Source organism: Amblyraja radiata, chromosome 7 (genome assembly GCF_010909765.2).
Source record: "Amblyraja radiata isolate CabotCenter1 chromosome 7, sAmbRad1.1.pri, whole genome shotgun sequence".
NCBI lineage: Eukaryota > Metazoa > Chordata > Chondrichthyes > Rajiformes > Rajidae > Amblyraja > Amblyraja radiata.
The window spans coordinates 18,167,694-18,195,209 of NC_045962.1; the positions used below are offsets into that span (position 1 = coordinate 18,167,694).

The window sequence follows — 27,516 nt, forward strand, 5'->3', positions numbered from 1 at the left end:
GCTCATCATCCACACTCAGTACCCCATTCCTGCCTTTTTCCCCATATCCCCTGACTGCTATGTTTAAGAGCTCTATCCAACTTATCTTGAAAGCATACAGAGAATTGGCCTCCACTGCCTTCTGAGGCAGAGAATTCCACAGATTCACAACCCTCTGTGTAAAAAAAGTTTTTCCTCATCTCCGTTCTAAATGGCTTACCTCTTATTCTTAAACTGTGGCCACTGGTTCTGGACTCCCGTAACATTTGGAACATGTTTCCTGTGACTAGCGTGTCCAAACCCTTAATAATCTTATATGTTTCAATAATTTACCCTCTCATCCTTCTAAATTCCAGAGTATACAAGCCCAGCCGCTTGTAAAAAGATTTAACATCACATTGTAAAGAAAATACATCTGTCTGGGTTGTGCATTCTCAGTCCGATTGGTCTAGGTAATATGCTCATGTCTCTGGAAACAGATACAATCGGAAACTTTCAGTTTTGGACAAGAAAGTTATTGGCCTTTCCCATTTATGCGACATCAATTTTTTTCTAACAATGCATACAAAAAGGTTTCGACTTTGTTCCAATTAACAGTCTTTCTTTTGTAATAATCTCCTGTGTAAAACCAAATATTTAGTATCCATAAAGATTTTTAAATTTTTTAAATTCTGCCCATCACATGAAAAATGTTCCTTAATGAACAATTGTATTTACATATTCATGAGCAGCAAACCATAAGTCTTCAAGATAGCCACCACAGATTAATTGCAAGTATGAAACTCGACAGGTTATTATCCGTTGGAGATTAGTTTATTTTATTTTCAACCACCAAATTGTTCCAAATATAGAGTTTCTCAATCCCCCCTACTTTTAATTGAACCTCATTGTTCTGGAGTTTAGCAATTAAAATGTGTTTGGATCATGGCATATGGCTTAAAGTATTACATCAGAGAAGTATTATGAACTCCATACAAGATCTGTATTTTCAGTATCATAACATCATAACAGGTTTCATACATTAAAATAAAGCTCTCAATAAACAACAACAACAGCAGCAACTCTCATTCAAAAAATCTTGTAGTTTACTAACAGACTGATGGATGAACTAGCTGCATCTCATGCACCCCCCCCCCCCACCCCCCACCCTCCGTATAAAATGATACATCACAAATCATTGGGTTTTTTTATGAAATAGGCTGTAAATTGCTTTTTTTTAATTAAATAGTTTGCAAATTGCTTTGATATTCTCTGCTCATCTCAACACTACTTTCAGGGGGTCCCAAAATCATTTGTTTCTTTCATTTCCATGGCACATTACACAAAGCAGGTCTAACTGCCGTCTACTTACATGAACCAAGCATCGACCTATTTTTGAATCTGCAGCAAGCAGCTTTGCATACATGCGTGTTAATCACAAATACCATGTTGTTTTTCTAAGTGTTTACTAATGCCATCTTAAATAAGACGAAAGAGGACCCTTGCACATACTTAGAAATATGTTGAGAATAGAAATGAAACAACTTACTGGTCTTGGAAAAAGCCAGGAATTTTGAAGAGGAAGTTCTAGCTCAGCTAAATGACTTGCAGCTGCAAGGCAGATGTTGATACGAATTGTGGGACCCAAAACCACATCATGAATGTTTAAACATTTTTTCTAAATTCCTTAAACTCTACGCTCTCTCCGACTTTTCACTGATGCGCATATATAATTAAAGCTAAAAATCTCACTTGAAAAATATACCTTTACCCAAGAATATTTTTCATAAGATATCAACTTTTTGATTATCAAGCTTTGAGTTAATTCCATGTACAAAAACAACTTAGAGAATTTGAAAACAAAAACATGGCATTTAACAAATTCAATTATGTAATAAGTGATTTATATTATATATAATCTCCTACAGGATTAAAATTAAAAATGTTATAACTTCAGAGAGATAATGATACCGAATTTGATTAGAATTTCTCCTGACACAATAAATCAAGTCATCAGTGGTCCTCCAAGCAATTAAGTTTGCTCAAATGTGAACAGGTCATATTTAAAGTTATTGATATGGTTTTAACTAGTGAAATAGTTCCTGTTACAGTGAAGGTCAGAACATTTGGTGGAAGGGGAAATCAGTTTAGACAAGTAAACAGGTGTGATATGTGACAGGGACTAGTTAAGAAATGGGAAACAGAATGTTAATGGGTGGTTCAAGTTGGCCGTGAATATTGGAATAGTGGCCAAAGTATTTAGGTATTATGACTCTCAGAAGAAGGTGCCTCACTAAACATTGGTAAACTAGATTCAAGGGTCATTTCAAGTTGAGAACTTGAGACCAGTGGCATGCCCCAAGGGAGCTGTGTTTGGGCCCAACCTTTTCAAAATTTATATCAATGATTTTGACGAGGAGCTAAGTTCACTGATGATGCAAATGTACAGAGGACGAAAGGCTCTGGAAGATATATTAATGTGAAGTGAATGGATCTGGGAGACAAAATACATTTCAAAAAGATGAGAAATCATCCACTTTGGTATGGAAGAATAAAAGGCAAAGTATTGTTTTAAATGGTGAGACAATGGAAGCCGCTGGTGTTCAAGGGGACTTGCATGTCCAAAGCATACAGAGTTGGCTGCATGCTAGGAAACAGTGGGTGGTGATAGAAGGGTGTTCATCAGACTGGAGGCTGTGATGAGTGGTGTGCCTCAGGGATCAGTGCTGTGCCCAATGCTGTTTGTCATCTATATCACTGGTTTGGATAAGAGTGTTAAGGGCCTGTCCCACGAGCATGCGACTCCATGCGGCAAGCGCGACCTAAAGGGCCGGTCCCACCAGCATGCGCCTGCATGCGGCAAGCGCGACCAAACCAGAAGCGGGGTCCGCGCGGAGGTCGAGTGAGTGACATGAAGTTCGAGCGAAGTCCGCGGGAAGTTCGCGCGTGACGTACAGCGTCGAGGTGGCTGCGGGCCGGCAGGCCGTTGCCACGCAGAATTTTTGAACACGGTCAGTTTTTCGGAGCCCCGCGCGATGTCGAGACCAGCTCCGCATAACTCCATACGGCTCCGGCGATCGAAGTGGGACCGGCCCCACGAGGCCGTATGGCTCAAGCGACCATGTTAGGTCGCGCTTGCCGCATGCAGGCACATGCTGGTGAGACCGGCCCTTTAGGTCGCGCTTGCCGCATGGCGTCGCATACTCGTGGGACAGGCCCTTTAGTTTGCAGATAACATCATAAATAGATAGTGAACGTTATTCCAGTATTCTGGGTCTATCTTCAGTGTAAACCAGTATCTGTAGTTCCTTCCTATTCATAGATAGTGAAAATGGTTATCAAGAATGACAGCAGAACCTGGACAATGGATTTTAATTCAGGCAAGTGAGAGCTGTTGCATTTTGGCAAGTCAAACCAGGGCAAACCAGACTTTCACAGTAAACGTTAGGGGCCTGAGGAGGGTGTTAGAACAGAGGGACATATGAGTACCAGTACATGGTTTCCTTGTCCAACATGTTCTACAGGAATGGAGGAAAATTAGTAAAATTTACATTTTTACAACCAAATTAAAATACAAGTAATGAAAAGTATACCATTTTTAAAACTGATGAATAATGTTAATCACTTTTAATCAAAACATAGTTCATTTATTTAATGGTCAATAAAACGGAATGATAAAGTTGTTACCTCTGCTAGACATGGTTAAATGACATCAACACACAATAAAAGATTTTACATTGCAATAATGTTTAACAATCAAAGTTGTAGACCGTTATTCAATAGTAGTTTAATTACAAAGAATAACCATTAAACCCAGTGTTGGTGAATAATGAAAGCATTGTATTAATTAAGTGCAGTACTGAACATGCCCCACGGCTCACGGCATATGCACAGAACATGATGCCAAATTAATCTACTACGCCCTTGTGCCTTCATTACCTGTATATTCAAGTGCCTATGCATAAGCTTCTCAAGTGCCACCTTTGTATCTGCTACACTACCAACCATATTGATGTTATTTAACCCTAGCTGTGCATTCCAGCCACCTACTACTCGGTGTACAAAAACGTGTCCACACCTCCCCTTTAAATTCTCCAACTCTGACCTTAAAGCTACACCTGGTGGTATTTGGCATTTCCACCCTGGGGGAAAAAAATTCTGATGGTCTACCTTATCTATGACTCTCATAATGTTGTAATCTCTTATTAGGTCTCCACTTAGCCTCCAAATGCTCAAACTTCTCCTAAAAGCAAATACCCTCTTATTCAGGCAGCATTCTGCCTCCTCTCTACATCTTTCCTGCAATGAGGTGACAAAAATTAAACATAATACTCCAAATATGGTCCAACCAAAGTTTAATACAGCTGCAACTCAACTTCCTGACTTTTATAATCAATGTCCTGACCGATGAAGGCAAGCATACCACATGCTCTCTTTACCACTATCTATTTGTGTTGCCACTTTCAGGGAACTATGGACTTGGATCCCCAATCTCTCTTTAATTCAATGCTGGTAAGGTTCCTGCCATTGACCGTACACTTTCCCTTACATTTATTTAGTTCTGTTTATTATCGTCACATATATTCAGAGATCTGAGATATTCAGATAGTATAAAGCTTCATTTTGCTTGCTCTGCTGTCAAATCATACTATGACTACAATCATAGCATTGTATTGCTATACTATACTATGATTGTACTCAGAGTACAATGGTAGTGGATTATAGTGGATAAAATACAGTAGTAGATCCACTTTTGGCACAGCATGCAAAGAGTTGCCACACTCAGGCGCAATCTTGCATCCATTACTCCTGAAGTCTCTGGAATCCTGGCAGTACTGGACATGTGGGAATACCTAAGATACAGGTGTTGGCCTGGCCCAGCATGATGCCGTTTGTTCCTTTCATGGCTGTTACCTCTCTGTGCAGTTGCTACAGACTGCGCTCAAGCTGCTGTTCCACCTGCCGGCTGTAGGGCTTCCAGCGACTGCCATGCCTTCCTGCTCCAACACCACGACATGTGACCCTGCAATCACGCCAGCAGCAGCCCCTCTGCCTACTCTCTCTTCTATAAATAAGAGAGTTCTGAATACAAACTACCAATTTTTTTACATTAGGTATTTACAGTCCAACTACACAAGTGGCAGTTTCTAGCTTGGAATATTTACTACAATTGTCTGATTTAAGGAAAACCTCTTCAGCTATCAAGAGATAAATGGAGTAAGATAGGACCTTCCAAAAATCACAAATTTTTTTTGGTTCAGTGTTCAGCTGTGATCATCATGTATGCTGCAGAGATCCAAAGTTTGAGCAATATGGGGTGTATCATTAAATGTGCCCTTCAACTTCAGATTGTTGAATTGTACTAACTGAACCACTGTCACGGGGAAATGTAAAAATCAATGTTATAATTACTGATAGAATCAACGATAAAGTAACCTTTTAACTTGATTGTTTGTACATAATAATGATATTCAATAACTTGCAAATTTTCCAAATCAGAAGATGAGAAATTAATGATATTTTGTTATTAAGATACAATAGAGCAAAAACAATTTCAGGTCGTTCATAAATCACAGCAACTGATCAAAGTAGGTAATCAATGTTGTTAATGCAAGATTCATTCAGCAATCTGTTAAGTTTCACGTGAAAAATTTTCCCGGGTTTGGTCTGTACTTTGACACATTTTTCACTAGTTTAATTCAATGGTTCAATGGCACTTTATTGTCACATGCACCAAGGTGACATTTTATTTCCATACAGTTCAGTAAAATACTTGCAGACACAAGGAACTGTAGATACTGGTTTACACAAAAGGACACAAAGTGCTGTTGAAACTCAGCGGTCAGGAAACACCTCTGGAGAACATAGATTGGGTTGGGAACCTCAGACATACTGTAATCATACGGTATTAAAAACGTTACTATACATAGGCTCAATCATCTAAGTGCAAGAGCGTAAGAACAGTAGATTACACTGAGACAGTGCAAGAAAGCTGATCTACAGGTGACTTTCTTTAGACTTTAGAGATACAGCGTGGGAAACAAGACCTTTGGCCCAACGAGTCCACACAGACCAGTGATCACCCTGTACACTAGTGCTATCCTACACACTAAGGACAACTTACAATTTACCGAAGCCAATTAACCAACAAGCCTGGACGTCTTTGGAACGTGGGAGGAAACCCACGTAGTCCCAGGTAGAACTTACAAACTGTATACAGGCAGCACCCGTAATTAATATCAAACCCGAGTCTCTAGCACTGTAAGGCAATAGCTCGACCGCTACGCCACCGTGCCTCATCCTGTCACATACTGCATTTCATAGTGAGAACATACTGTTAATGTAATGGCACAAAATTCATTAAAATGGATCATAGATAGCTCGACGAAAATACATATCCAGGAACTGAACAGGATTAAGAGAAAAATAGGCAAGTAAAATTAAAATAACAAGGAAATGAGGAGGGTAAAAGGCTCTTGCAGATAATATCAAGGGGAATCCAAAGAGATTTTATGTTGATCTAAGAAATGTATTAGTTCATGAGGGAGTTTGGGTGAATTCACTGAGCCTTTTACCGAGAATAGGTGAATCAAGAAGAGAGGACATAGGTTTAAGGTGAGAGGGAAGGATCTGATGGGAATCCGAACAACTTTTTCCGCAGTGGGTGGTGAGTATATGGAACGAACGGCCAGAGATGGCAGTTGAGGCAGGCGAGGGATATGCAATAACAATTAAAAGACATTTGGACAGGTAGATGCTGATGAAAGGTTCCGAGAAAAATTGACCAAATGGGACTAGCGAGGTGGGGAATCTTGGTCGGCATACAGAAGCTGGGACAAAGGGCCAGTTTCCATGCTTTATGACTCTATGACACGCAAGATAAAAGCCCCCAACTTGATACTACCATTAGGTATGTTGTGCACTCACACCACTCTTTGCTCACTCAAATGATATTGGGTTGCTTGATCTTAAAAACACCATTCATCTGCAAAGTGAATATATTTATAAGCAATTAATGTTGTGGTAAGGAATCCATTTTCTTTCTGAAGAGGCAGAATGTGTGGGCCAGAAACATTTTGGAAAATCTACTATGTTTTAAGAAATTAGAAGTTGATGTTTCAATAAAGACAAAGAAAGAAACTATTTTTATTGCCAAAATGATGTTGAAATGGATGAACAAATAAACTTATTCACACACGTTATATGGTCATTTTCACAATGTAAAGCAATTAAAGTATTGAAGAAGTGAAGTAACTCAATTAAACACTGATTCCACTCCTGTTCTCAATGTGAATCCATGCACCATTTAATCTTGACAATATGAAATACTCTGTAATCCAAAACCATGGGGTTTTTTTAAATGTTACTAGTGAAAACTTTCATATATGCATGCCCTTAAACCTGAAACAGTTTTATCCTAACATACAATTAAAAAGATGGAGACAGAGTTCTCTGTCCTTTAGGAAGATTAGTTTATTCAAGTCTGCAAATGCAGCCTTTGGAGAGGTGGCAAAGTGCCATTTGCAATGATCCAAATCATGTCACAAGATGACCCCCAAAAGCAACAATCTCTGGAGGCATAAAAAGAAAACCCACATGCATTCATTTATACATTTGAGTATATTTATATTTAAACAAATATTTACTACTCCACCTTGTAAAATTTGTTAGCTGACAATATTTTTCAAATATGCTGGAGCACTCTCGGATAGAGCCTTTGATGTCCAAGATGCAGAGAACAGGTTTCTGCTATTTTCCATATTTTGTTTTTTTTTCTCAGTCCCCATGTCTGCAGTGGAAGCCTTCTTTGACTCAGCTATTACAGAGAATGTTTTCCAAGCAGCTCCTGAAAACTAATTCCCAATGACCGGTGACCTTGTGTATATTTGGTCCACGTGCAGGCAGATGATCGATCCATTTCCAAGACTATGATCACTGTCCTGTTGTCTTCTCAAACCAAGCAGGAACCCACTTTTGTGCAAAACAAATTCATCTCCAGGCACACAACTCCCCACCATTGAACATCTCTCATGACATTTCTCAATTTTTAATGGTTTGTTCCACATTTTATTTGCAAATTAGAAATGGCAAAATCTAATGAACAACTCAGCAGGAGATTGTCAACTTGTGGACTGTGGTGTAATTTGGTAACAAAAAGAAACTCAGATACTTTAGTTTCAATGCTCCCTTCCTTCATTTTCTTCATTCATTCTCTAAACAACTTTCTCCACTAATATATTAGAATCAAATGAGGCAATTATAACATGATCTATGCAATTTCACAAACTCAATTTCCACATTCATGAAGCAATTTCCATTGCCTGATACCATTGTGTGATGTAATCCATCAACTTTGAAAGTTCAGGTAAAGAACAACACAAGTACCTTCTGATCAGTTAAATTAGTTGGGGCAGGTGCATTGGTTTTAATCTTTTGTAGTTGTGAGTACTGTTCATAATTTGCCAAGTACTTGCCGCAACTTGCTTTTCCATTCTGCTTTTGCCTAAATGCTCCAAAAATTCTTCCAAATTCCCTGTTTGTTAATCTCTAGTCATTCCCATAAAGATATTACACAGCCGCTCTGGGGATTGCCTGCAACAGCTGGTTCGCTTAAAAATAGCTTGTACAGAACATTCCCGGAGAGTTGCTCATGTTAGGAACAAGACCTTGTTAATAGTAAAAAAATTAGATTACTCCTGTTACACTTGGTCATGAAAATCCAAATGTAATGACCTGCTGTCCTTCACAGTAGATGGAGGTGTAGAGGTCAACATCAGCTCCCGAATCGGTAAAGCTGCATCAGTCTTCAGACGAATGCAGCCAATATGATCTAGTGGCGGGATATCCAAGGTGCTAAAAGTCAAGCTCTTCCAGTCCGTAGTCCTCCCTACAGCCCTCTATGACAGTGAGACATGGAAAATCAATGTGAAGATGAAAAAGAAATTGGATGCATTCCAACAACGCTGCTTGAGGAAGATCCTAAAGACTAGCGACAGAGACCACATCACAAACGAGGAGATCTACCGGGAAACTACAACAAAGCCTCTCAGCCAGGACATTAAGGGACGCAGGATGAAATCTGCAGGACATGTACTCAGAATGTCACCAGAACGTGCACCTAAGATAGCAATGACATGGCAACCTGACGGAAGAAGGTAAGATGCCGACCAAAACTCAGATGGAGGCAAACATTCCAGAAGGATTTGGGAGCCCGGGCTGCACACCTATCGAGGGTGGAAGAGAAGGTGTCGTACATGACCGAACAGAATGGCGAAAGCTTGCTGCTCAATGCACTCAAGAGTGTAGGAGGAACTAAGTCTAAGTAAGTTAAGGGCCTGTCCCACTTGGGCGTCATTTGCGCAACATCGTAAAAATTGGTTGGCGCGTCGTGACACGCTCGTGGTGAGGCGTGGTGGCGTATGCAGTGATGCGCAGTAATGCACGGCACCCCAGGATTTTGTAGTGCTCAAAATCCTCGCGCGCCACATGCGTGACATATCCATTGCGCACGCCGACGTACTGATGGCGTATGCTGACATACTGATGGCGTACGTGTAGCATGTGGTGACGCATGGTTATGCACGGTGATGCACGAACATTGCCTATGCTAATTTATTAAGCATCACTGTGCGTGATCGTCCATAACTGTGCTCCGCCCGTACGCCGTCAGCGTGTCATTTGCGCGTCATTTGAGCGCCGCACCATGTGACCACCCGGGTATAAAGCGCGCATAGTTTTGCAATTTTTTCACTGGGAAAACCCTTGCCACGGAGATCGGACTAAGTACGAACGACATCGCAAATGGCTCCCAAAAGATGCAGGGCCCTCAAGAGAACTTGGGGCTCGACTGTCGTACTGCTAGACGATTTTCGCGTGACTGTCACGTAAATGACCCGCAAATGACGCCTAAGTGGAACAAGTCTTTAAGTGTCCGAAAACACAACATTTCAAATTAATCTTCTCGACTAGGTCAAACCCGTCATCTGGCATTCACCATAAATCTAATGGATTCATCATGTTTTAACTACCACCATGGCACTGCCTATTCAGAATACTCAACGGCACAGTGGCGTAGTGATAGAGTTTGTGTCTTACAGCTCCAGACACCCTGGTTAGATCCTAACTATGGGTGCTGTCTGTACGGAGTTTGTACGTTCTTCCTGTAACTGCATGGGTTTTCTTCGGTTTTCCTTCCACACTCCAAAGACGTACAACTTTGTAGGTTAATTGGCTTCTGTAAAATTGTCCCTAGTGCGTAGGATAATCCTTGTGTATGGGGTCGTCGCTGGTCTGTGCGATCTCGGTGTGCTGAAGGGCCTGTATCTCTAAAGTCTAAAAAGTCTAAAGTCAAACGGTTCAATTATATCCTCTACAAAAAGCCTGTGATTTGCCTTCTCCAATTTTTATTTCTCTACTTACGTCTTGGAGAACCATGGTGAAGTGTCAGGATCAATATGAAATTTAATGGGTGTTATTCAAAATGCCCAACTCATCTTTGGACTCATGCATTCTTAGCATCAAGTAATGATCCAGCCTCCTCCATTTTTGCAACATGAATGTTCCTGCACCCCAGGGGATTGACTTTAGCCAGTACCTTCCCAACAGGTTTTGCCCAGAACCTGCACCAACTACGAGTGGTGACACAAGGAACTGTCTCCATCTTCAGTTCAAACTAGCTTGTGCAGTTCCACACTACACACTGGTACAGAGATGTTATAGGGAGTGTAGGTAGACACAAAATGTTGGCGCAACTCAGCGGGACAGCATCTCGGGAGAGAAGGAATGGGTGACATTTCAGGTCGAGACCCTTCTTCTGCCTCAACCCGAAATGTCACCATTCCTTCTCTCCTGTGATGCTGCCTGTCCCGCTGAGTTACTCCAGCATTTTGTGTTTACCTTCGATTTAAACCAGCATCTGCTGTTCTTTCATACACATGTTCTAGGTAGTATGCTGTTTAACCATATGCTACAAACCTGGAACTCACATCCATTAGTATAACTTGCAATTTCCCCTCTTATAACCTATAATGGGAGATAAACAATGTTCTGAGATGAAAATACTTGCCATTACTTTTTATAATAAGTGTCACTTTAAAACAAAAACACAGACCAAAGATTGGATATGGTGAAACAATCAACTGAAGATCAAGTAAACTGAATCAGTCTGAAATAAATTCCATTTAGAGATTGTGATGAGAGAATCTTTTGTTCCTTTAACTTGACAAGCAAAGAATAACAACAAGGAGGCAGAAGTCCTAAAAAAACTCCAGCTTTCTAATCAAAGATTGCACAGTGAATTCTAAAAACTGAAGCAAAAAGGGATATTATTTATTTTTGTTTTTGAGGTAGTAATGAAGTGCTTCAAGAGGCTGGTTATGGCACACGCCCTGCCTCAGAAATGACCTGGATCCAATTCAATTTACAAATCGCCACAACAGCAGAAGTTCTTTCATTCTATGCTGGACCATCTGGATTATAGGAACACATACGTCAGGCTGCTGTTCATCAACTACAGTTTGGCATTCAACACAATCGTCTCCTCCAAATTCATGACCTAAGCATCTGTACATCTGTACAATGAGGGGGGACCTCACTGAAACATACAGAAAAGTGAAAGGCTTGGATAGAGGCATGGATAGAGTGGAGAGGATGTTTCCACTAGTAGGAGAGTCTAGGACTAGAGGTCATAGCCTCAGAATTAAAGGACGTTCTTTTAAGGGCCTGTCTCACTTGGACGACCTAATCCACGAGTTTAGAAGACCCTAGACGAGATGAAAAAAATGTCAAGGTCGTGTTGACTCGCAGAAGTAAAAGACCTCCTACGACCTGATACGACTATGTCTACGACCTCCTATGACCCCCCTCAACATCAATCTTCCACACCTAAGACTAACTACGACTAGCTACGATCACATGATCACAGGAAAATGATCACATGATAAAATGATGTCATGTTTGCAGTTTTTTTTCTCGGGCAAGTCACCGACCTACGACTACCGATGACTACCTACGACTACCATCACGACCTACTACAACCTACCTACAAGTAAAAAGTGTCAATTTTTTCCATGCCGACCTTTTTTTTTTTTTACTCATGGTCATTTTTTAATCAGGCTGGAAAAAGTGCCACAACCTACTTGAGGCCACGAGTACGCGGAGACCACTCACGAGCATGAGGAAGAATTACGAAGACCTCCTAAGACCTCGTGGTGACCATGCTGCGTGTATGAGTCAAGGGCAAACTCGGCAGAGGTCGCCAATTAGGTCGTGAAAGTGGGACAGGGGTTTTAGGAAGATGGGGAGGAATTTCTTTAGTCAGAGGGTGGTGAATCTGTGGAATTATTTGCCACAGAAGGCTGTAGAGGCCAAGTCAGTGGATATTCTTAAGGCAGAGATAGATTCTTGATTAGTACAGGTGTCAGAGGATATGGGGAGAATGCAGGAGAATGAGGTTAGGAGGGGGAGATAGATCATTCATGATTGAATGGGGAAGTAGGCTTGATGGGCCAAATGGCCTAATTCTGCTCCTATTCCTAATAACCTCATGATTTCTTTGCAATTAGATCCTTGACTTTCTTATTGGTAGACCTCATTCAATGTGGATCAGTAGCAACATGTACTCCTCCATCAACACAGGTGCACCTCAAGGCTGCTTGCGTAGAACACTGCTCTACTCTGCACCTAAGACTACATGAATAAGCACAACCCCAATGCCATCCATAAATTTAACCATGACCATTAAGACATAGATAGAACACATGGTCAAGTAGTGCTACAAGAACAACCCCTCTCTAAAAGCTAACAAAACCAAGGAAATAATGGTCACCTTTAAAAGAGGAAAATAAAATAACAATTTAAAAATCAAATTGTTACCTAAAAAAAAATTCTAGAGATGACATGTCACTTTTCATTGATGGATAGACAGTGGAGAGATTTAGCAGCTTCAAATTTTTGACTGTTAATATCTCGGTTCATCTATCCAGGACCCAGCATGTAGATGTAGTCACAAAGGCTGTGCACCAGCGTCTCTACTTTCCCAGAGGTTTAAAAAGAGATTTAGATGTCATTGAATACTCTAACAAACCTCTACTGATGCGCTGCAGAAAGTTTCCTGGCTGGTTGCATCATGACCTGGTAGTCATTCCAATGGACAAGAACACAAGAGGTTTCAAAGAGTGGGGAACTCAACCTGGTCCACCATGTTCCCTCCTTAACTCAGAAAGCATCTACTTGAGGCATAGTCTCAAGAAGGTTGCACAGTGGCACAACTGGTAGTGCCACTGGCTTACAATGCCAGAGACCAGAGATCCTCTCGCATCACAAATACAGGTACATGTGGGTTCGTGGGTTATTTTGTACAATGCCACAAGTGTGTAGAGACTAGATGCAAAGGTTACATCTATCATCAAAGATCACCACCATCGAGTCCATGCCCTCCTTTCACTGTTACTATCGGGCAAGAGATGCACACCTGAAGTTGCACACCGCTAGGTTCAGGAATAGCAACTTTCCTGCAACAATCGGGTTCTTGAACCAACTCAAACATCTTTAATCCAACCACGGTGACGGAACACCACAAATCACCTCTTGCATTATCATGGACTTGCTTTTTTGCAACTGTGGTTTCCCCAAATGTTTTTTTTTTGCAGTTTTTTTTTTTAAGTCTTGCAAACTTTGTGTATAATTTATGTATAATTTGTGTTTGTGTGTTGCCCGAATTTATGTGCCTGTGATGCTGATGCAAGCAAGATTTTCATTGCACCTGGACCTCACAGTACTTGCAATTATAATGATAAACATAACTTAATATCTGTGAAATTATGATTCCAGAAGCACACATATTTGTTTTGTTCATGTACCCATGTTCAATAAATGAATGAGGAAAATAATCGACAAAGGTTAACCTTCTTCACGGGGGCAGGAGACGAATGGTTACAATTTGTTTTACCCACTGATTAAAGGATGTTATGGAACAGTCAAAGAATCAGACCTTCACCCACTTGTCCACAAAATCAGCTCTCTGCAATATAGTCAAGTCAAGTCAAGTCAATTTCCATAGCACATTTAAAAACAACTCTCGTTGACCAAAGTGCTTTACATCAGTGCAGGTACTGTGTTACATACAATGTTACATAGATCTAACAATACATACATAAATACATACATACAGCGCTCCCTCAGAGGACCTCAAGAAACGCTTGTGAGTAGAAATAGGTTTTAAGTCTAGACTTAAAGGAGTCGATGGACGGGGCTGTTCTGATAAGAAGGATGCTGTTCCAGAGTCTAGGTGCTGCAACCGCAAAAGCGCGGTCACACCTGAGCTTAAACATGGACCGCGGGGATAGTCAGTAGCCCCAAGTCGGCCGACCTGAGGGACCTTGAGGTAGAATGGCGGGCTAGCAGATATAGGTGGGGGCAAGCCCGTTAAGGGCTTTGTATACATATAGGAGGAGCTTGAAATTGATTCTATACCGTACTGGGAGCCAGTGGAAAGGGGCCAGAATCGTGGAGATGTGGTCCCTTTTACGGTTACCATCAGAAGACTCACGCATCCCAATCGGAAAGCAAAACCAACACTCAAGTCAATACTACCGAACCACAGCAATTTACTATGGCTGCAGCATCAACTTTTTAAAACAAAGGACTAGGCATCGTCAATCTTACATCAACATTTTGTCTATCTGTGTTGAATTTGCCAAGAATAAGTGGTACCAGCAGTATCAGAGCACCACCATCAATTCCAAGTCACAGACCACCCCGCACTGAATATCTGTCTTGGCGCAAAGCAAGTAGAGCATTCGTTGTTCACTTTGAGGATTGTCACCTCATGAATAGCCAGCTAAAATGCCAAATGAGGGTCTATTACAAATCTCTATTAATTGCCCTTGTGCTGGCATTGTTCAAATATCCGGTTACATGTTTATCAACTGTCGGATCTAAAGCACAGAATTATAAGAAAATATTCATAACAGTCTGCCGTTTAGTTTATAACCAATGAAAAATAGTGAAAGACCTGGATAGAGTGGATGTGGAAAGGATTGATCAAAGGTTACATCTATCATCAAGGATCACCGCCACCAGTAGGAGCGACAAGGTCCAGAGGGAACATCCACGGAATAGAAGGTCGTACCTTCAGAAGGAAGGATTTCTTTAATCAGAAGGTCGTGAAACTGTGGAATTCATTGCCATTGGCAGCTGTGAAGGCTTAGTCTTTTTCCTTTTTTGTCAATTATTAAAAATAATATTTACAATACAATAAAACAAAACAGAACCCACCACCATAATACAAGACAAACAAATATACTAAATAAACTACCATATAATCTTTGTCAAGGATACAATCAACCCCCCACAGTGCCCAGCAGTCCCGAAATCCCCCAGGGTGCCTGTGGACAGCACGTAGTCCATCTCTAGTACCACCCGAGAGCGGACATAACCCGGAACAGCGGAAGGCAGCTGGGTCCGGTAGAGCCCTCCTCCGCCTGGCACCTGGCAAGCTTGGCCAGGCCATCTTCGGCCCTACCCTCTCCCCTATGCACAGGGTGCCCAAAGGTGAGGTTGGTGGATGGGAAATGCAGCCAGAAGGCAAGGAGCAGCCCCTTTAAATATTGGGACAGGGGCTGCAGCCTCACACACTCAATGTAGACGTGGAATAAGGACTCTTCCAGCCCGCAAAAGTGGCAGGTGGTTGCGAGTCCGTGAACCGCGAGAGAAACAGGTTGCAGGGGACTCCTCAGTGCAGTACCGGCCCCCCCCCAGTCCCCGATGTAGAGGGGGAGAATCACTGCATAGAGGGACCCCCACCGGGGGCCCCCCTTCGCGACAGGAAGGCAACACCATCTTCCGCTTGTCCGGATGGTGGACCAGGGTGAGGAAGTGCAGGGTGTGGAGGAGGAGCCTGTACAGGAGATTCCTCCTTGTTGAATTGAATTGAATCCTTTATTTGTCATTCAGACCTTTCGGTCTGAACGAAATGCTGTTGCCTGCAGCCATACATGTAATAATAACAAAACACAATAAACACAAATTAACATCCACCACAGTGAGTTCACCAAACACCTCCTCACTGTGATGGAGGCAAAAGTCTTAGAGTTACTGTCTCTTCCCTCCTCTTTTCCCTCTGCGCCAAGGCGATACCCCACCGGGCGATGGTATCAGTCCCGCGGTTCAAGCTCCGCGGCCCGGGGGTGGTCGAAGCTGCCCGCAGCTGTTGCAACGGGTGCTCCGGAAAACAGGCACCAGCCTGTGACCTGTGAGCTCCCGACATTGTCCTCCACTGGCCCGCGGCCGAGCCCCGGATCCAGGTCGCCGCCGCATCAGCCGCCGGAGCACCATCTCCGCCCCGCACCGGGCCGCCCACAAGGCAGCGTCTCAGCCCCGCACCGGGCTGCCCCCACGGGAGCACCTTCCAGCCGGGAGCCGGTCCGCCCTCACCGGAGCGCCTTCCAGCCGGTAGCCAGGCCACCCACATGGCAGCGTCTCAGCCCCGCACCGGGCTGCTCACACGGGAGCGCCTTCCAGCCGGTAGCCGTGCCGCTCACACGAGAGTGTCTCAGCCCCGCACCGTCCGCCCTCACCGGAGCGCCGAGTCGTGCCGCTACCCGGACGTCGCCACAGCTCGAAGACGGCCAGCCTCGCGTTGGTGAGTCCTGGCTGGTTCCACCTCCGGACCCTCGAGGTCGGTCGCAGGTTGGAGGCCGCCAGCTCCGCCATTAGGCCTCAGCGCAGACGGGGGAAGAGAAGGGGGATACGACAAAAAAGTCGCATTCCCCCGAAGGGAGAGACAGAAAGCTCTGTTTCACCCTCCCCCCACATACATAACACCACCTAATAACCAAAAAAATTACTAAACTAGACAAAAAAAACAACACAAAAAGTAAAAACAGACAGACTACAGGCGAGCCGCAGCTGTATCACAGCGCCGCCACTTCCGGAGGGAGATGAAAGGTGTCGAGGAAAGGCGGATCAAGTTGTGTGGGACCGGCTCCTGGGAAGGATTACGGCGCCTGGCTTAATCTTTGGGTATTTTTAAAGTGGAGATTGATAGGCTCCAGATTAGCAAAGGTTACAGCAAGATGGCAGGAAAATGGGATTGAGAGGGAGAGATAGAGCAGCCATGATTGAACAGCAGTGTAGCCTTAATGGGCTGAATGCCCAGATTTTGCTCCTATGACTTATGAACAATTCAAAAACATGCCTTAACTCAAGCTTCATTAACATCCAATATCTTGGCAGTGCACTGCATTGATGTTTTGTCAAACTTTAACCACTTCAGAATCACAGAATACGCTTTTGACACAAATCAATTTCAATTGTAATCCTTTCAAAAATTAGTTTCTCATAAAATCAAAATCACTACCTCACATTCAATGTGCCAAATGTGTACTTCTATAATTTGTACTCAGTTGTTTGCAGATAGCATAAAAGTGAAAGCATGCCATTTATTTAAATATAATAATTTACATTAAACCTGTAAATGTTAGATGCAGTATAAAAAACTTCTCAATCATTTATTAAAAATGGGGACAAATCTTCTAAGTCATTAGAAGGTGTTTATTGAATGTACTCTGAAAGATCTAACTATAACTCGAAAAAGACTCAATGTGTTTTCTATTTCAACGAAAATATTTCCAATTATATTTCCTTAATTAATATGTTGCCAATACTTTGTCAGGGCAGCAAATTTTGGCTTAACTGGACATTGAAAGCTCTGGTACACAATCATGTTGAGATATTGTTCTTCTGAAATCATTAGTACTTTGTATTTCATTCACATTCTCGTTTGTAACAAGAGGAAATTAGTTTTTACATAAAAGACGTTTCCTATTGACTTTGCTTTTCAGACCCCAAGAAAATGCATTAAAAAACCAGCACCGCCTTCAAACACTAGTTATGAAGAAATATTTAGTCTTTCCAAATAACTTCTAGCAATGCTATTTTAATTTCCTTGGAAAAAAGTGGTTGCTTGAGGTTGAGAAGTTGCACACTGAGATAATTTGCAAAACTGAAGACCACATTCAGATTTAAATCAAGAGTTATCATTAACTTTGGAATGTTCCAGAACATGAACTCTAAAGTTGTTTGCAAACTTTATTTGCAAGCACAAAAGAATGACATGACTGGCTTAAAAATCTTTGACATGATATTTGGCTTCTCAAACAAATAAAAAAATCAAATATTCTTCATGAAGGCCATGCCCTTTAAATTTGGTTCTTTGCTCTATTTAAAATGTTTAATAAAAAAACCCCCCCAATGTCATTAGTCGTAGTTTTTTTTTTAAATAACGGAAGCAGGCATTCAGAAAATGAAGGCCAATTTTGTTTTAAATTGTTATCAATCTATTCTTAAATGCACGTTCGTGTGACTTTTCATGTCAGCCCTGATTTCCTGTTCACATTGCCAAAATCTCCAATTTGTGCATCCATCACATTGCAGAGATTAAGTTAAGGAAAAATCTTTAAAGGAGTAGAAATAATATTGAAAGTTTTCTTGAATAAAAATATTTCCAAAAGCTGAGAGAATATTACCCGATGAAATATTTTAACTACGAAAGTACAAAAACGTTCAACTGATTCATAAGCATTTGATGTGAATCAGTTTCCAAAACAAATTTGTATTGAGTGGTCATGACTTCATATGTTGGAAATATTTTGTTTTGTTTGGCTTCACATTATAGCGTACATTCAATTACATAAGTCAGTCATGCCACTCAGAGGTGCTTTGAAAGTTAAATACTGGCAACGATGGTGGAATCGGAATTCTGCGAAATATTAAAAATATGAATACACACAAATATCACATCTTGAAACAGCATAGATATTTTTTGAAAGAGTATATTACCCTACGGCAAAAACCAAATGCTCATTTTACTCTTTTTTTTTTGTGGTCCGGGAGCAAACATTCATTCAAAACTCACGAATGTTTGACTTAACCACACACATTGCCATTGCCCAAAATAATCAAATGCAAATGAGGATGACCACCAACAGTCTGACCAGAGGAAAAACTAGCCAATATTTGCTGAGAACAGAGTCTACAGCAGAGTATAACGAGAGGCTTCAAAAGATTTACAAAACTGAGCAGCAAAAAAACTCTCAAATTTGATAAAAGCAGCAAATCATGCAGAATATTCAAACAGGATCACAAAGTAACAGTGCGACAATCAAGGATATTAACATGAGAAGACTAATAAAAGATTACCAGATGTAAACAGTGAAATTGGACGGAAATAATTGAATAAACCCATTAAAGACATAACATTTTAAACAAATACGGCACCGGGATAACTAAAACATTCCATCATTTAACAAAAGTCAAAGATTTTTTAAATGAAAGCTGTGTCTCTTTGTTATATCAATGCATTTAGTTTTCTTTTAAATTCCATCTTCAATGGACCTCAGCAAAATTGGCACAAAATCTTACATTAAGTAAAACATTTGCTGAATATTTGCACAGCTGTGCATTACAGTTCAAAGTTTCGTTCAATAGACTGTCACTTTAATATTCTGTAATAACATCAGCAAAATCAAATAGGTGCAAAATTCATCACCATGGCATGTCAATAGTTAACTTGTATTTTGGAGAAAAATAAACAAGATACTAATCTTAATGCTAATGCTTCGGCAGCACATACACTAAAATTGGAACGATACAGAGAAGATTAGCATGCCCCCTGCGCAAAGATGACATGCAAAAGTGTGAAGCATTCCATATTTTTGGGGTACTGATTGTGGATGATCAGCCATGATCATATTGAATGGCAGTGCTGGCTCGAAGAGCAGAATGGCCTACTGCTGCACCTATTGTCTATTGTCTATAATTCAACAGATTATATTTTCACATTGTAGCATTGGAAATACAGGTCGTATTTAGATTACAACAGATTATGAGAGTTTCCAAAGCCTTGAACTGTTTGTTATCAGAACAGTTCGCAAGGTGGAAATGTGGCCGCAAATGGAGTTCCTACATGGCAAAAGATGTTTGCAGCAGCCAGAAGATCCACCCCAAAGGGCTACACACAAGATAGACGTTTGCTGAAGCTCATATATACAAAATATAGAAACAAAGAGAGCAGCACCATAAAGTAAAAGTTACCAGTTGTTGGTTTGTTGTGCAATCACAATGTCAGTCACTTGGATTTGTTTTGTTTTTTCTTTAACTTCACACTGATCTCACTGTAAAGCAGCCATCTCATTTCATCCTTTCAGCAGATCTGCACTTTCCATAGTCCCTTATGTGCTGGTTTGATTTTCTTTTAAAAGTGCTGAGGTATTTGCCTCAATGTTTTCCTTGGGACTGAGTTCACACACTTTCTAGATGAGGACATTTCTCCCCATTTCCCTATTGAATTTATCTATAACAAGAATAGAAATGACATTCTGGAAACGCTCAACAAGTCAGGCAGCAACTGTGGAAAAAGACAGCTAATACTTCACACTTACAGCCCTTTGTCTGATATACGACAACGGATCTTTGACCCAAAATATCAAGTGTTTCATTTTGCATGATGCTGCTGAATATTTCCTGCACTTTGTTTTTTTTTTTTTAAGATTTGTATCTGCAGTTTTTCAACTTTCATTAGTAACCAGCCTACATATAAGATGCCTGATTTCAGATTCACTCCTTACAATCCATTCATTTTTTGTTCAACCCCATGTCAAACAAGCATATATTTTTCTAAATAACAAAAACAACTTCCCCATTTATGATATTTTGCTATATTTCTGCTGTAACCACAAATTTATTTTGGTCACGCTTCAAATTTGACTAATTATTAGAATATCAATTTAATTTCATAAATTCCTTTATACTTTCTTTGTCTTCCCACAATCTTCCAACCCAAGACTTTCCTCAATTTAAAGACTTCGTACCCTTCTTCATTTGATACAATATATATTTTTGTTCTATCTTTCACCGTGATGTCCCATAAATAATTTACTTGTGTTAGCCAAGTGGAATCCATTGTTCTCCAGTTCAATCTTTTCAATATTTCCCCACTACTTTGGTGTCTTTGAGGTTAACTGTTTAATTATTTGACAGTTAATAAAATACAATACAATACCACTTTATTTATCCCAGAGGGAAATTGGTCTGCCACCAGTCAAAAGATGCAAGGCATCAAAAGTGTCATGTGCATTGCGATAATAATGAAATAATAATGAATAATAAAATTCAAGTGGACAGTTATTGCACAGCACATATGTAATAATGCTCAAATATGACATTAAATGGAAACCTGTGCAGGTTGTGTGCAAAGTTTCTACATGACAACAGTGTCTGCAGTTCAAAAGTGATTTGGTTGCAAAGGGTGATGAAAAGCTCTACTCAAATGGAAGATTAGGAAGACTATTTATCCAAATACCTTTTAATGTATAATGTTACTACTTGCAAAATTCAGAACATCATTCCATTGCTTACACACCTAAAAACATCCCTGTTATATTGGGATCATCTTGAAATTCATTTTCCACGTGATCAATATACAGTGGCTTGCAAAAGTATTCATACCGCTTGAACTTTTCCACATTTTGTCACGTTACAACCACAAGCGTAAATGTATTTTATTGGGATTTTATGTGATAGACCAACACAAAGTGGTGCATAATTGTGAAGTGGAAGGAAAATGATACATGGTTTTCAAATTTTTTTACAAATAAAAAACTGAAAAGTGTGGCATGCAAAGGTATTCAGCCCCCCTGAGTCAATACTTTGTAGAACCACCTTTCGCTGCAATTACAGCTGCAAGTCTTTTGGGGTATGTCTCTACCAGCTTTGCACATCTAGAGACTGAAATGTTTGCCCATTCTTCTTTGCAAAATAGCTCAAGCCCAGTCAGATTGGATGGAGAGCATCTGTGAACAGCAATTTTCAAGTCTTGCCAGAGATTCTCAATTGGATTTAGGTCAGGACTTTGACTGGGCCATTCTAACACATGAATATGCTTTGATCTAAACCATTCTATTGTAGCTCTGGCTGTATGTTTAGGGTCGTTGCCCTGTATTTGGCTCCATCCATCTTCCCATCAACTCTGACCAGCTTCCCTGTCCCTGCTGAAGAAAAGCATCCCCACAGCATGATGCTGCCACCACCATGTTTCACAGTGGGGATGGTGTGTTCAGGGTGATGTGCAGTGTTAGTTTTCCACCACACATAGCGTTTTGCATTTAGGCCAAAAACTTCAATTTTGGTCTCATCTGACCAGAGCACCTTCCTCCACATGTTTGCTGTGTCCCCCACATGGCTTGTGGCAAACTGCAAACGGGACTTCTTATGGTTTTTTTCAACAATGGCTTTCTTCTTGCCACTCTTCCATAAAGGCCCGATTTGTGGAGTGCACGACTAATAGTTGTCCTGTGGACAGATTCTCCCACCTGAGCTGTGGATCTCTGCAGCTCCTCCAGAGTTACCATGGGCCTCTTGGCTGCTTCTCTGATCAATGCTCTCCTTGCCCGGCCTGTCAGTTTAGGTGGACGGCCATGTCTTGGTAGGTTTGCAGTTGTGCCATACTCTTTCCATTTTCGGATGATGGATTGAACAGTGCTCCGTGAGATGTTCAAAGCTTGGGATATTTTTTTTATAACCTAACCCTGCTTTAAACTTCTCCACAACTTTATCCCTGACCTGTCTGGTGTGTTCCTTGGGCTTCATGATGCTGTTTGTTCACTAATGTTCTCTAACAAACCTCTAAGGCCTTCACAGAACAGCTGTATTTACACTGAGATTAGATTACACACAAGTGGACTCTATTTACTAATTAAGTGACTTCTGAAGGCAATTGGTTGCACTGGATTTTATTTAGGTGTATCAGAGTAAAGGGGGCTGAACACTTTTGCACGCCACACTTTTCAGTTTTTTATTTGTGAAAAAATTTGAAAACCATGTATCATTTTCCTTCCACTTCACAATTATGCGCCACTTTGTGTTGGTCTATCACATAAAATCCCAATAAAATACATTTACGTTTGTGGTTGTAACGTGACAAAATGTGGGAAAGTTCAAGGGGTATGAATACTTTTGCAAGCCACTGTATGTTACTGAGCAGCTGTATTATTTCAGTATCATTCTTCTTGTGACTGTGGAAAACAATTAATAAAAATGACAAATGGAAGATCCATATGGCACCACAAGTAATCAAAACACATCAATCTGACCAAATATACTTTATACTCAGCACAAAAAAACATTCATCTTCTTCTATCCATATCCATTCCCATTTCTGACTCTTCCTGATATTACTTGTTATTTTGAGGTTCCCAGCCCACACCATTCCTTCTCATTTTGACTATTCTGGTACTTCCCAACTGGATTCACTTATTTTGCTCCTTATACATGACATCTAAAATCTATCACCAATATCATGAACAAAATTTGCCACTATCCCACACTGACATTGGCCAAGCAGTAACTCTTTATCATTACCTCCCACTGTGCAGTTTTCCTTCAATATTGCTGCACCCTAGTCTGGCCACTAAACTGTTTGTAATTTCTACATTCCTCCAGTTCAGGCATTTTGAGCATCCCTATCGTTAGCAAACAATCTCAATTTTCAATGGTTTTCAATTTACTCGCTGTGTGGCCATTTGGCTTGTTTTGTATGTCATTAATGATGGAATGTGTCTTTAAATTTTAGACTGCCCATTCTATTGTGGGTGGGATTTATGACGTATTTTAGGGCATGTTTTGAGCTAAGTTTCTTTTGCAGAAGCTTAGTTTTTAGTTTAGTTTGAGACCAGCATGGGGAAGGTATACCCTTTGACCATGCGGAGTGTAACGGAGACACGAGGAGTCTTCTAACCTTTAAAGCGATATGCTGGAGTTCGATGAAGATTATAGTGTATGAGTCGGAAGAAGGTTGGATGTACCTTATTGTTTTTCATCAACAATAAAGAATATATTAATCAAAAGACTGTGTTATGAAGATTTATCTGTGAAGAAGCTCTGAAGGTCTCTGACAGAGAGCTCGCATGCGTATTACGACATTCTCCTTAACCATGTAGTCCACTTAGTGGCTAGAGGGAGTAATCTCTTGAACGATATAAAAATCTGCTGCTACACTCGCTTGAGCGTTAAACTTAATAACTCTTTAAAGCCCTCTCTTTATTCTTCCCATTTAAATTTTCATAAATCCCTCTGTGATTAACCAAGCTCTTTTATGGTTTATTTTCTCATTTTGATTCAAGGCATTCAAATGAAACAGCCTGCGATGCTTTACTTTGCTTAAATAATGAGTAAACAAAGAGAATGTTGAAGATCATGCTCTTTAAACGTAGATAAAAATGTTGGAGAAACTCAGTGGGTGCGGCTGCATCTATGGGTCGAGACCCTTCTTCAGGCCCTTCGTCTCGACCCGAAACGTCACCTATTCCTTCGCTCCATAAATGCTGCCTCACCCGCTGAGTTTCTCCAGCATTTTTATCTACCTTCGATTTTTCCAGCATCTGCAGTTCCTTCTTAAACATCATGCTCCTTAATGTTCACATATTTCAAATCAATTCCCCATTTCCTTTAATCTTACATTCTTACTAACACAATAAAATTAATTTACAGTTATTGAAGAATGAACTCTTCTGAAAATCTGCACCAGTTATCCATGATTAACTCATTCCTTATAAGTGTTTGGCAACTGCATCCCACATGTGGACACCAGTTTCATCTAATTGCTCCAAACGTATTTTTACAGAAGACAGCGATAACTAAACTATTAAGCAGAAACAAGGCACTGCAGATGCTGGTTTACACAAAGGGACATAAACTGCTGGAGTAACTCAGGGGGTCAAGCAGCATCGCTGGAGAATATGGATGTAGAGTTTTGGGTCGGGAGCCTTCTTCAGACTGATTGTAAGTGGGGGCAGTGGGTGGAAAAGGGAAGACAGCTGGAAGAGAGTGGTAGGACTTGCATGGCAAGTTGTAGGTAGAGGAGGGAGAGGGGAGATCAGGTGGGAAACAGGGTAGGGACTATAATCTATTGGTTTCAACTATTGAACAGATAAGCAATTTTCAGCCTGTCTTCATTGGCATTATTCCCATTTCCTTCCAGTATGAAGGAAGTGGGAAATGAAGGTGGATAACTTCTGAAAAGTCATAACATTTAACCCTTTTATCACCTAAAATGGGAACTGTACATATTATTCGACAAAAAAAGTCCAGTACCTTTACAGTATTTCCTCTATCCTTGAGGCTCATCTTGAGATTTTGTTTTCCCTGCAAAAGGGAAAACTACTTTTCAAGACAATGCTAATTCCTCATGATCAAGCAGCTCTGTCTCCCTTCATAAACATAACCTTCAAGTCTACCGCACCATGTCCTTAATTTTCTGATTGTTGTGTGTTGAAGTTAGAAACAAAGAACTGCTAATACTAGCTAATTCACAAAAGGAGAAAATGCTCAATATCTCAGCTGGTCAAACAGCAACTCTGGCGAACATGGGTAGCTGACATTTTGGGTCGAGACCCTTCTTCAGACTGATTGTAATGGGCCTGTCCCACTTAGGTTATTTGTCGCCTGAAAAGCCGGCGACTGTCAGAGTGGAACACACACACACACACACATCGCTTCCTTCACCAGCCCATGTGAATTTTTTAGACAGCGCTCCCACTAGCCCGGTTTTAAAAAATTCACACGGTGCAGAGCCAAGTTGATACAGACACACACTGCGATGAACAGGAAGGTTGGCGCTGTAATTAAGACGGCTAAAGCACAATGTATGGTAAGTCCTTTAAGAGAGGGGAGGAGACGGTGGGTGAAGGAGTGGAGACAACTGTTAAGAAGCCAGAGATACACGGCTGTGAAGCTCGGCGGACATTTAACATTCCCGGTCGGTTATCCTTGGTTCTGAAAACCTTTTTTTCCCCAATGAGCCAATGAAATTCACCGGTCAGCACCGGCTCCAACCTACGAGAACCTCCAACCTCCTGGTAACCTACTGGGACCTCATGCCAACCCACCTACAGCTCGAGAATTCTCGCTACTCTCCAAGGCGGCTTCATTGTAGTCGCCGCTAATTTTTCAACATGTTGAAAAATTCACGGTGACCATAATGAGGCCGCGACTAGTTCCCAGAATGCGGGAACTCCTCACGACCATGAAGACGACTCCCCGGCAACCACCCGCGAACATGTGGCAACCATGTGGCGACTGCATAGTCTCCTGTTAGTCTCACCTAAAAAGTCACCTAAGTGGGACAGGCCCATCAGGGGGAGAAAAAAAGCTGGGAAAGTGGTGAGGCAGGGCAAAGCATGGCAAAGGGGAGCAGTGAGAGAGGGTCTCACAGAACACCCATCAGAGGGAAGAAAACTTTAAAGTAGACATATACGATGAGATTTCACAGTCGAGCAGTCAAAATATAGGAATGCGCGTTGAAGTTACTCCTTTCCTGAAAGCATTCTTTTTCCAATTAAATGGAAAAAAGCCATTTTATACTGGAAGCATTATTTGATTTGGTGTCAAAACCAAAAATGTTTTTGCCCCACGGCGATGCATGAGAAAATGTACTTGAACTAATGGACTTTGCGTTGACAATTCAATTATATTTTAAATTTTATCAGTGAATTGTACAAACTACTCAAGAAAGGCGTGCTATTGACGAAACTTCTACTATAATTCATATTCCATTCCATGAGAAATGGATCCTGATGAAACCAAACAGAAATCCTGTTTGAAATTTGCAAAAATCATATTTTAAGCATAACATGAATTAAATTGGGTAGAGTGGGGGTGAAAATGAGACAGAACAGAGAATTCTCAACAGAAATAACTCCAAGAAAACTATTCAGTTCAAAGGATTTTATTTGCAGGATCCTTTGCAACTTCACTGCATCACTTCTAGCATAAACACTTTGGTTTTAGGCGCCATTTACACAAGGCTCTTAATTTATGGCAGAAGCAAATGCTACAGAAAGAAGAAACCTGAAATAGGAACAGAACACGTTGTAAACATGCAGCAGATCGGGCAACATTGTGTTGAAAGCACTAGTGTTAATATTGTGAATATGCAGGGATTATGGTGCTTTGGGAAATGGTAGGTGTCTGTGCAAGACTGGGCTTCACTGGCGGTGACATCCTAGGTGAAAGGCCCAGTTCTTGGTAATCATGGGCCCACCTGTCTGGACCTCTGAGGAAGTTTCAAGAAGCTTCTGCCCATGTGACCCACCTGTTGCCACCGTCTCAGTTCCTGAAGATGTTACTACTTTGTTACTCTGCACTGAATCTGTGATTGGGCAGGGGGGTTGCCTCCTATTCATGTGACCCACCTGTTGCCACTAAGTCAGGTCACCTGAGGAGATTTCTGTTTTGTTTCAATATACTGACGCTTATTCTGTATCTACGATTGGGCAAAGGAGTTGCCTCCCATAGTATATTCCTGCCGGTATTTATGATTGGTTTGTTGGGGTTGCCTCCCCCTGTACCTTTGCGCCGTTAGTTTCCCGCCACTGTATAGGGGTATAGAAAGATGATCGTTTCGTCGGGGTGAGTCGGTTGTCTGTCCTTCTGTTCTGTTTGCACAAAGCTGCTGCGGGCTTGAGTGAGTGGATCCGAGGCCGGCCCCGCGGTGAATACTAA

The 27,516-nt window shown here is 41.2% G+C and overlaps 1 protein-coding gene and 1 non-coding gene across 6 annotated transcripts in view; one reads left to right on the plus strand and one right to left on the minus strand.

Annotated features, from left to right (window-relative positions):
* The window catches only part of gulp1 (GULP PTB domain containing engulfment adaptor 1), a 370,296-nt gene that overhangs the window by 190,188 nt on the left and 152,592 nt on the right, over nt 1-27,516 (minus strand). Inside the window, exon 1 of one of the 5 annotated variants that reach the window (XM_033023791.1) lies at nt 1,508-1,585. The exons of 2 other annotated variants lie outside the window; for them this stretch is intronic. The gene's annotated coding sequence lies outside the window, so the exon portion shown is untranslated. Of the gene's footprint in view, nt 1-1,326; nt 1,431-1,503; nt 1,586-27,516 lie in introns of those variants that run through there. 2 more of the 5 variants (XM_033023790.1, XM_033023793.1) reach the window with 2 other exon arrangements.
* Nucleotides 19,573-19,675, plus strand: LOC116975706. The gene has a single exon (XR_004412709.1). It is a non-coding gene; the product is annotated as a U6 spliceosomal RNA (small nuclear RNA).